At 37.4% G+C, this 9,729-nt stretch overlaps 1 long non-coding RNA gene across 1 annotated transcript; it reads left to right on the plus strand.

Annotated features, from left to right (window-relative positions):
- Positions 1-697: 697 nt before the first annotated feature.
- On the plus strand, positions 698-1,257 carry LOC147626671 (uncharacterized). The gene is made up of 3 exons (XR_015268684.1): positions 698-740; positions 826-1,007; positions 1,171-1,257. It is a non-coding gene; the product is annotated as an uncharacterized LOC147626671 (long non-coding RNA).
- The last annotated feature ends 8,472 nt before the right edge of the window (positions 1,258-9,729 follow it).

Below are 9,729 nucleotides of genomic sequence, written 5' to 3' on the forward strand. Positions count from 1 at the left end.
ATGTTTAAAGTTAAGGAATAGCATGCCCTTAGAATGCCACCCATAGACATGAACATAGAAACACTTGTCATTAGCTTATCTCTCGTAGTTCTTAGAGTAGTTTGAGGCATTAACTTGCAAAGTGGCTAGGATCATGACAACAACCAATTACTACCTTATGAGGAGTTAGCATACTATAAGACTGATGTGCCATCGCATACCCACTAAAAACTCTATAAAGCATACTATAAGACTGATGTGCCATCGCATACCCACTAAAAACTCTATATGCACCATAATTTTTTGAGTAGGAATTACCATACCCTCACTAGCTGTTGTCTCAGATAAGTTTGTGTATTTCATTTCTATTTTGCTTTATCTACATGAGAAAATGGTACCTATGATACTTTTAATGTTCCCAATACCAAACTATTGTGGCAAGACATTGAGCGCACTACTAGGCATGCATTAGAGGTATGAAGTGCATGAGATTTTAGGAAAGTGCATGGGATTCTAAGAATTCCCCATAATGAACATGATTTGAATGTGTGACTTGAGTGAAATGAGTGGGTGAGTCAATGTGGTTGGTTGTGAGAGCTCAACATCATGTGGAATTTGTTGAAGATCTTGAAATTAAGTAAAGATGTGGATTTTGTTAAAAATCTTGAAAGTAATTTGTGTAGTGTGTTGCATTTTTGTTTTTGAATTTTTGATTGTAGGAAGCCCTTCTTCAAGAAGAAAACAATCTTCTCAAACTAGAGGTAAGAAGTTATGGTTCACTGTTTGACAAAGTTGTGTGATGAAGAAACTGAGGTGATCTCATGAAGGTTCTATTGACATATGTAGCTTTCCAAGGCTATTTCTATAAGGGACAATGTTCCCTTATTGGGTTTGAGCACTCATACCATCCAAGAGTGTTCAAGTGACAACTTATCCTCCACCCACTCTATAGAAATAGTAGTTGCTAAATCAACCCAAGAATCTCCAAAATCAACCCAAGAAGATAATGTGACTTCTCTATATCTTGGGTACGTATGTCTTCTACTTGTATTTGGAAGACTTCAATTAATAAAATCTAATATAGTAATAATGAACCATGTTTCTAAACATCTCCATTATTTCCATGCTCACAAGTCAAAAAAGCTAATGAACCATGTTTCTAACATTTCACCATTATTTTCATGGTCCTAGGTTGGAGTTGTTTCCATCCAATGTGGAGTAATACGACATGCTATACCTCTCATAGATGTAATGCCATCCAAGCTATAGAAAGCATCCAAAATGTGTAGATATGGACTAGAATATTCTTCTTGAAGGATATTCTTCTAGTATGTGACTACTCTTATTAAAAAGCTTTATTAACTACCTCTATTTGATGTGATGGATTATTCTTGAAGGATATTCTTCTAGTATGTGACTACTCTTATTAAAAAGCTTTATTAACTACCTCTATTTGATGTGATGGATTATTTTGGTGATTCCATGTTCCCACATATTAATTAGCGAGTAAGATAAAATATAGCTACTTTTTTTCTAACCTCTTCTTTATCATACCTTATGCAAGGACATTGAGAGACTTCTAGGAAAGCCTTAATCAAATGATATTGTTAATAATAGAGGGATTCAAGGGTAGAGACTAAATATTGCATCGTTGTTTTGTCAATAATAAAGGGATCCAAGGGTAGACACTAAATATTGCATCGTTGTTTTGTCAATAATAAAGGGATTCAAGGGTAGACACTAAATATTTCATCTTTGTTTTGTTTGCATAAATTTGGAATTTTCTTTGGATGAGTCTTAATTGATATAAATGGATTAAGTTACATATTCTTGTTTGTCAGTCACATATTTTTATCACCTATATATACTAGATCTTTGTAATGCTACTTGCCTTTGATTCCATCATTACACACAATACTAAAGCAAGTTGAGTGGTGGTGGTTTCATGTAGCTATTATTTATGTCATGTGTTTTGTTTGGCCTTGATGGTGTGTGAAGTCCAAAGTATACTAAAGTTAAATCACTTCCTTAATATAAAGATAAAAACTTATTTAACCATGGGAGACATGCATCTACATAATGACAACTAAGATGTTAATATGCAATCCACATGATTGTGGAAAAATTGAAATTACACACAAGTGACAAGAAAGTAGATGTTACATTCATAACATGGTTGAGTGTAGGACCTAAATTATTGTAACCTACGTGGACTTTGCAAAAGAACATTAGGTGGAATACAAGTCTTAAAAAACAACCTAGAAGAGTTAACATCCGTAATAATTCTCTCTTCTTTGGGTATTTTGTCACGAGCCTTTTGTTCACATAAGGTGTTTATAATAATTTAAAGCTTGCAAGCACATAGAAAAAAATAGGGTCCATAGTAAAATTTTATTCTTATCCAAGTTGTGAAATAAAAGATTCAAAAAATCTTAATTTTATAAATATGGGAAGAAAGTTATTAGAGATTATGTATATGGTGGACTATTGTATAATCTTTCTCTCTCTCTCTCTCTCTCTCTCTATATATATATATATATATATATATGTGTGTGTGTGTGTATGTATGTATGTATGTATGTATGTATGTATGTGTGTGTGTGTGTGCAAAAGATAATATTCACTTTTTATTATATTTTGAGAACAAGGCTGCACACTAATTTACAATACTTTCTCGGAGATTGTTTATCCTGAAGACAAACTCGGGAATCTATTTGGTAAGATCCAAGGCATAGATTTTTGTGGAATTAGTGAAAATATTGTATGACACTTACCACAACAATGAATCCTACACTTATGGATGAATTGAGTGATTTAATCATAGATATGTTGGGATGCATAATGTGTCTCCCCATTCACAACTATAGTTGGATATGGAAAAGATTCCCATAGAATATGAAATATTTTAGTACCCTAAGATTCTCTAAAATTTGATGAATTCATAGCTCAACATCTATGAGTTAGAATCTATTGGTGAATACACATTTGCGAGTAGAGAAAAAATATAGAAACTTCATCCTTGATGTTGGAAAAAAAGTATTGATAAAAGTCTAAAAAGTATCTTGCCCAAGCTCTCTTTGTCAATTGGTTTGACTCCTAAGTGGTCAAAGGGGCTTACTTGAGTATTTCTTATTGGAGCTATATATATTACACCCTAACTTGACTTAGATCTCACCTATATATACAAACTCATAATTAATATGAACTAGTCTTTTGGGAGCATATATGGTATAACACTCTTCCTTCTTCTCTCTCTCTCTCTCTCTAAGTCACTCTATCCCTATCTCTTCGTGTTTGTGTATGCCCAACATGGTATCAAAGCATTATGGATATTTCTATTGCGAAGAGAAGATAAAGGAAGTATCAATTATGTTAATTCCATTCATGCGCATGTTTTATGTTTCATTCAATCGTTTATTCATGTTTTATAGAATTCTAGTGATTAATCACTGTGTTAACAAGTTTATGCAGGTCCTTGGATGGTTGATCTAGACCACCATATCTTATCCTAATTGGAATTGTATTATAGAAGCACAATTGGTACCAAAACTGTGATATTCCTATCAAACGTTATGTCATTTAGGGTAAACACCACTTAAAAGAGGATAACATGCAACGTGCAGCTCGTGTGGTAAATTCTGAGTATTTGCTTGGCTTTATCAGAGTTTGGAGTTGAAAGTTATGGTGTTTTTTGTGCAACATAATTTTGCTCATCTTTCGTGCTAAGGATTTCCCAGATGGAAGGCCAAGATAATGTTAATACTTGAAGGTGACAATCTTTCTGATATTGTTTTGGAAAATCTTGTCTGTCTATCTCAACCTGTTGATGCAGAAAAGGATAAACGCTCTTGTTACTGTTGGTCCTATTTTTGAGCAATGGCAAACTAATTACTCGAATTGGATCCGTTGGATAAAGCTGCTCGTCGGTATATCTTATCTGATCTTCATGACTCTCTTATGCTGGATGTATTCAATCTTCCTACTTCTCATGATATTTAACAATATCTTCTTACTACTTTTGAGAAGAAATCTGTTACTGAAATTCTTTATCTTCGTAATCTCTTGAACAATTTAAAATACAAAATTGGTACTCCTATGACTTTACATATTGAATCCTTCAAAGACATTATCAATCAACTTGTTGCTGCTACTAGTGGTGCTCCTATTGCACGAAATCAATTCTAGATTCAAATAGAAAACTAACGATCCAAATAGTCAAATTTTAGATGGTAGTGAGTGCTACAATCTGTCAATTTACTTTATTTTGATCTAACAGTTTGATTTAGAGTTATCATCTTTCAAAAAACACAGTTTTTAGTTTGTAACAGTTAAATTTTGAGGCGTGAAAATGACATCTGTCGTTTTGAAAACTTGATGACAATTTGGATTCCAAAATTCACTTTGTTGACGAAATAGATTCTAGAATCCAAAATTTTGGACACAGTGACGTTTCTATTGTGAGAGTGAAATTTTCATCCAAAAAAATATATTTTGCTTCATAATGCACAAAAAATTCACTTTTATTGGATGAAAAATTTTACGACCAAAAAAGTTCTGTCAAAAAATTCGTCGATGGACAAAATTTCATCAAAAAAATTGTCAATCGAAAAAAATCCATAAAAAATTTCATTGACTAAAAAAACTTCCGTGAAAAATTCCGTTCAACGAAAAAAAATTCCATTGTGAAAAAATTTGGAATATACCAAAATCCACTTGGAATATACTAGAATCCACTTGGATTCTGAAATCTACTTGGAATATACCAGAATCCAAGTGGATTCAAGAATTCAAATTTCCATCGAATGGATTGAAATTTTGAATGACAAAAATGAAATTCCGTCAACAAAATTTTCTCCGTTGGACGACGGGAATTTTTTCCATTGATGGAGTTTTTGACGGAATTTTTTTTCATCGACGAAATTTTTGACGTACTAAAAATTTCATCTAATAAAAGTGAAATTTTCGTTCATTATGGACTAAAATTTCTTTTTTTTTAAAAACCAAAATTTCGATGTCACAATAGGAACGTTAGTCTCGATGGAAATTTGGATTGCAAAATCCACTTTGTCAGCAAAGTGAAATCTAAATTTCCATGAGTTTTTTAAAACGACAACTGTTATCATTTTCATGGCTCAAAATCTAACAGTTATAAACTGAAAACTATTTTTACAAAGACTATAACTCTAAATCGAACTATTAAATCAAAATAAAGTAAGCTGATAAATTATAGTACTCACTACCATCTAAAATTTGACCATTTGGATCATTGGATTTCTATCTAAATCTAGAGACATCTTTTCTTTTGATAAACCTCTTCTATGGCCATGGACTCCATAAACCTACATATCTTAATATCAAAATATGCTTAAATTCAACCATTGGATCAACTTTGTATACAAAGAAAATTTATTTTCTTAAACAATGCACTAACCCCATGTAAGAGTTTCATCAAATCTCACATGCTGCCATAGCAGCTCCTCTGTACTCGGCCTCTGTACTCGATAGAGCAACCGTAGGCTGCTTCTTGCTGCTCCAAGTCACAGCAGCACTCCCCAAAGAAAACATGAAGCCACTAGTAGATCTCCTATCTGAGATACTACTAGCCCAATCAGCATCTGTGTACCCATGTACACATATCTCTGTCCCAGTCTCATAGAATAGTCCACAATGCAAAGTAGACCTCACATACCTCAGTATGCGTCTCACTGCATCTAAATGCGGTTTCCGTGGAGCCTGCATAAACTGACTCACCAACCCAACAGCATAGCTCAAATCTGGTCTGGTGATCGTCATGTAGATCAAACTTCCTACTATGCTCCTGTACATAGTAGGATCCTCCAAGATCTCTCCTGAATCTGCACTCAACTTGCCATTCTGATCCAATGGCACAGAAATAGGCTTACAGCCTGTCATACCATACTTGGACAACATGTCCAAGCCATACTTGGACAACATGTCCAAGCCATACGGTCTCTGCAGTAATCCAATACCATGTGGTGACCTAATCAACTCAATGCCCAAGAAATATCTGAGCTCCCCCAGATCCTTCATCTCAAACTTCTGTCTAAGCAAGATCTCTGCATCATGGTCCCCCGTAATGATCAAGTCATCTACATAGATGACAACAAGTACAACTCCTCTATCACCATGTCTCACATACAATGAGAAATCTGCATTGGCTACATGAAAGCCAATAGTGACAAGATATTCAGAAATCTTGTCAGACCATGCTCTTGGTGCTTGCTTTAAGCCATACAAGGCTTTCTTCAACCTGCAAACATACTCGGGGTGACCCACATCCTCATAACCAGGTGGCTGCAACATATACACCTCTTCTTGCAAATCCCCATGCAAGAATTACATCCATCTGATGTAAAGACCATTGCTTTGACGCAGCCACTGCTATCACAACTCTCACTGTTGCCATCTTGGCAATTGGGCTGAAAGTTTCCTCATAATCAATCCCATATGTCTGCGCATATCCTTTGGCTACCAATCTAGCCTTGTACCTGTTTATGCTTCCATCACTGTTATGTTTAACTTTTTACACCCACTTGTATCCAATGGCTTTCTTGCCTTCAGGCAATTGCACTAAATCCCAAGTTTTATTTCCATATAGTGCATCCATCTCCTCATCCATGGCTTTCTCCCAATACACATTTCCAACAGCCTCATCAATGCATGTGGGCTCAACAACCTGCACAACCTTTGCCATATATGCATAGTGATGTGCCACATAACCATCATAGGTAAATCTCTGCACATGATTTTTCACTCTCCTAGATCTTCGCAGCTTCTCATTTATGGCTTCCATAGCCTTCTTTACACTAGGTGTTCTCATAGCTGGGATCCCAAGCTCCTCATCAAGGCTCATATCTGAGCCACTAGACTCTCCATCAACATGAGAATGCCCTACAGAAATGTCAAGCATACCAAGGGGCTCAACCACTTTCTCTTTTCCTTTACGTGATGTACTAATCACATTTGCAGGACTGGTATTATGATGCAGCCTCCCACTCCATGGTCTATCAATAGACCCACTAGATGAGGACTCTCCTGGTCCACTCAAAGACTGTGATTGCTGACCTGCATTCTGTGCAACCACACTTCCACTCACATCAGCCCCAATAGCTTCTTTTTCAGCAGCATACTAGGTGCTCATCTCATCAAAGACAACATCCCTGCTTATCCTCAACTCATGTGTAGCAGGGTTATAACACCTGTATCCCTTTTGCTCAAGGGAGTATCCAATAAACACACATTTTTCAGCTTTTGGATCCAGCTTAGTTCTCAGCTCATCTGGCACATGCACATATGCAATGCATCTAGAGACTTTCAGATGAGACAAATCTGGTTTTCTGCCAGTAAACCTCTCCTCTGGCTGCAGCTGGAGTCCTGTTCATGATGTATACTGCTGTAGAAACAGCCTCAGCCCAATAGCAATGCGGCATATTCTTCTCTTCCATCAATGCTCGCGCAATCTCAGCAATGTGCCTGTTTTTCCGCTCAGCAACTCCATTTTGCTGCGGAGTGTATCTACTACATGTAAACTGTCTCCGAATACCATTATTCTTCAAAAATTCAGAGAAATCATTGGAGAAGTACTCTCCCCCTCCATCTGACCTTAGGCACTTTACATATTTTCCTGTTTGCTTTTCAACCAAAACTCTAAAATTCTGAAAGTGAGTGAACACCTCACTCTTCTCTTTCATGAAATATACCCACACTTTCCTTGTGTGGTCATCAATGAAAGTCACATAATACCTGCAGCCTCCCATAGATATGGTCTTCGTAGGACCCCATACATCTGAATGCACAACATCTAGTGCATTTCTGCTCACATATCTGTTACGTGGAAACACATGCTTTGTTTGCTTCCCAAATTGGCATCCTTCACATATTTTCTGCATACCTTCCACTTTAAATTTTGGTAGCCCTGTCACAATTCCTTTTGTCTGCATAGACTTCAATCTCTGCACATTTACATGTCCAATTCTTTTATGCCATATGTCTGTGTCTGCAACAACTCCTGAACCATTTGCAAACATCACAGCACTCATTTCAGGCATGTCTACATTCAATGTAAACATTCTATCCACTCTGTTGCCTTTTGCAACCAACCTGCACTTGTCTTTCAAATCTTCAACATAACACCCATCAGGGTTAAACCGAACCTGCAAACCCTGCTCAATCATCTGGCCAACTGAAACCAGATTCTTTGTTATGTTCGGTACATGAAGTACATCTGCAAGGTACTTCACTTTGCCATCCTGCATAGACAATGGCACATCTCCAACATGGGCAATTGGATGAGCAGTGTCATCCCCTGTTTCCACAAAACCTGGTCTTTCCGGGTTTTTCATCTCCTTGAACCACTCCCCATGACTCGTCATGTAGTTCGAAGCGCCTGAATCCACATACCATACATTATCTTTTTGTGCTGCATCAACATTTTCAGACATGGCATTCACGACATGCTGCATAACAAACAACCTTTCATTATCCTCATTATTTCTGCTTGAGGAGGATGCATAGTTGTTTTGCTGCACTTTTCCATTTTGCATGTCAGCCTGCTTCTTATAACATTCTGCCTGCACATGTCCAGGCTTACCACAATAATAGCATTCACGTGCATCATTATATTGCCTTTGCCAATTTCCACGGCCTCTTTGACTCCCCTTGCCTTCTTCCACCTGTGTGTTGTTGTTGTTGTTGATTATGGGACTGTTGTTGTTGCTGCTGTTGCTGGCCATAATTCTGATTACCTGTTCGGCCACCTCCTTGACCGCATCCATGGCCTCCTCTACCTCGTCCTCTTCTTCTTGAACTCGTGTAGAAGGCCTGTTGCTCTGAACTGTTTTTACTTTGTGAAGACTGTTGGTCTTCACCCAAGTTCTTCTCTTCGATAATCAGCATAGACACCAAATCTGTAAAGTTGGGAATGTTTTCCCGAGTCTGAATAGACGTCTTGAACGCCTTGTATTGTGGCCCGAGACCACGTAGACAGACCTCCACCTTATCATCATCATCTACTGACACACCAATAGATGCAAAGGATTCCACAATACCCTTTATCTTCAATGCATAGTCATTCACAGACATGCTCTTTTTCTCCACAGTATGAAGTTCATTCTTCAACTGTATCTTACGTGCCTTGGTATTTGTTTCATAAAGCTTTACCAAGGTGTCCCACGCCTCCTTGGGGGACTTGGCATCTTGAATGTGCCCAATCATGGTGTCCTATATACTAATGGAGAGCCAATACATAACCTTCCTGGCTCCTTGGTTCCAATCTTTAAACTCTTTCACATCTGCAAAGCAGTCGGCCGGTATCTCCGGTGCCTCTTCATGCTCACCTTCTATGTAGTCCCAATAGCCTTTTCGCATCAGGAAATTCGTCAACCTGAACCTCCAAGCATGGAAGTTATTCTTATCCAGCTTCTCAGCCACAATCTGTGTTATGCCATCATTAGACATCTTGCCAAACACACAATTTTACCAGAAACTGCACTCTTGTTTTTTTGCACAAACTGCTGTATTTTCTGCACAGCGGTACTGTAGTACTCTCAAATGTCACAACCAGTGACTTCAATGTGCATACATACACCAAATGGCAACTGTAGACCTCTTTGCAGCACCCAGAGTGTCTGCACAGTCAATCTGTCTTCCTGCAGTTCTCAAAACAGAGTTCTGCAGAGAGAATCGATGACTTACCCGCAGTGCTTGAAATCGCCTGCTTTCTCAAAAACG

This window comes from Cibotium barometz, chromosome 22 (assembly GCF_041138505.1).
Source record: "Cibotium barometz isolate CiBa-2024 chromosome 22, ASM4113850v1, whole genome shotgun sequence".
In the NCBI taxonomy this organism is placed as follows: domain Eukaryota; kingdom Viridiplantae; phylum Streptophyta; class Polypodiopsida; order Cyatheales; family Cibotiaceae; genus Cibotium; species Cibotium barometz.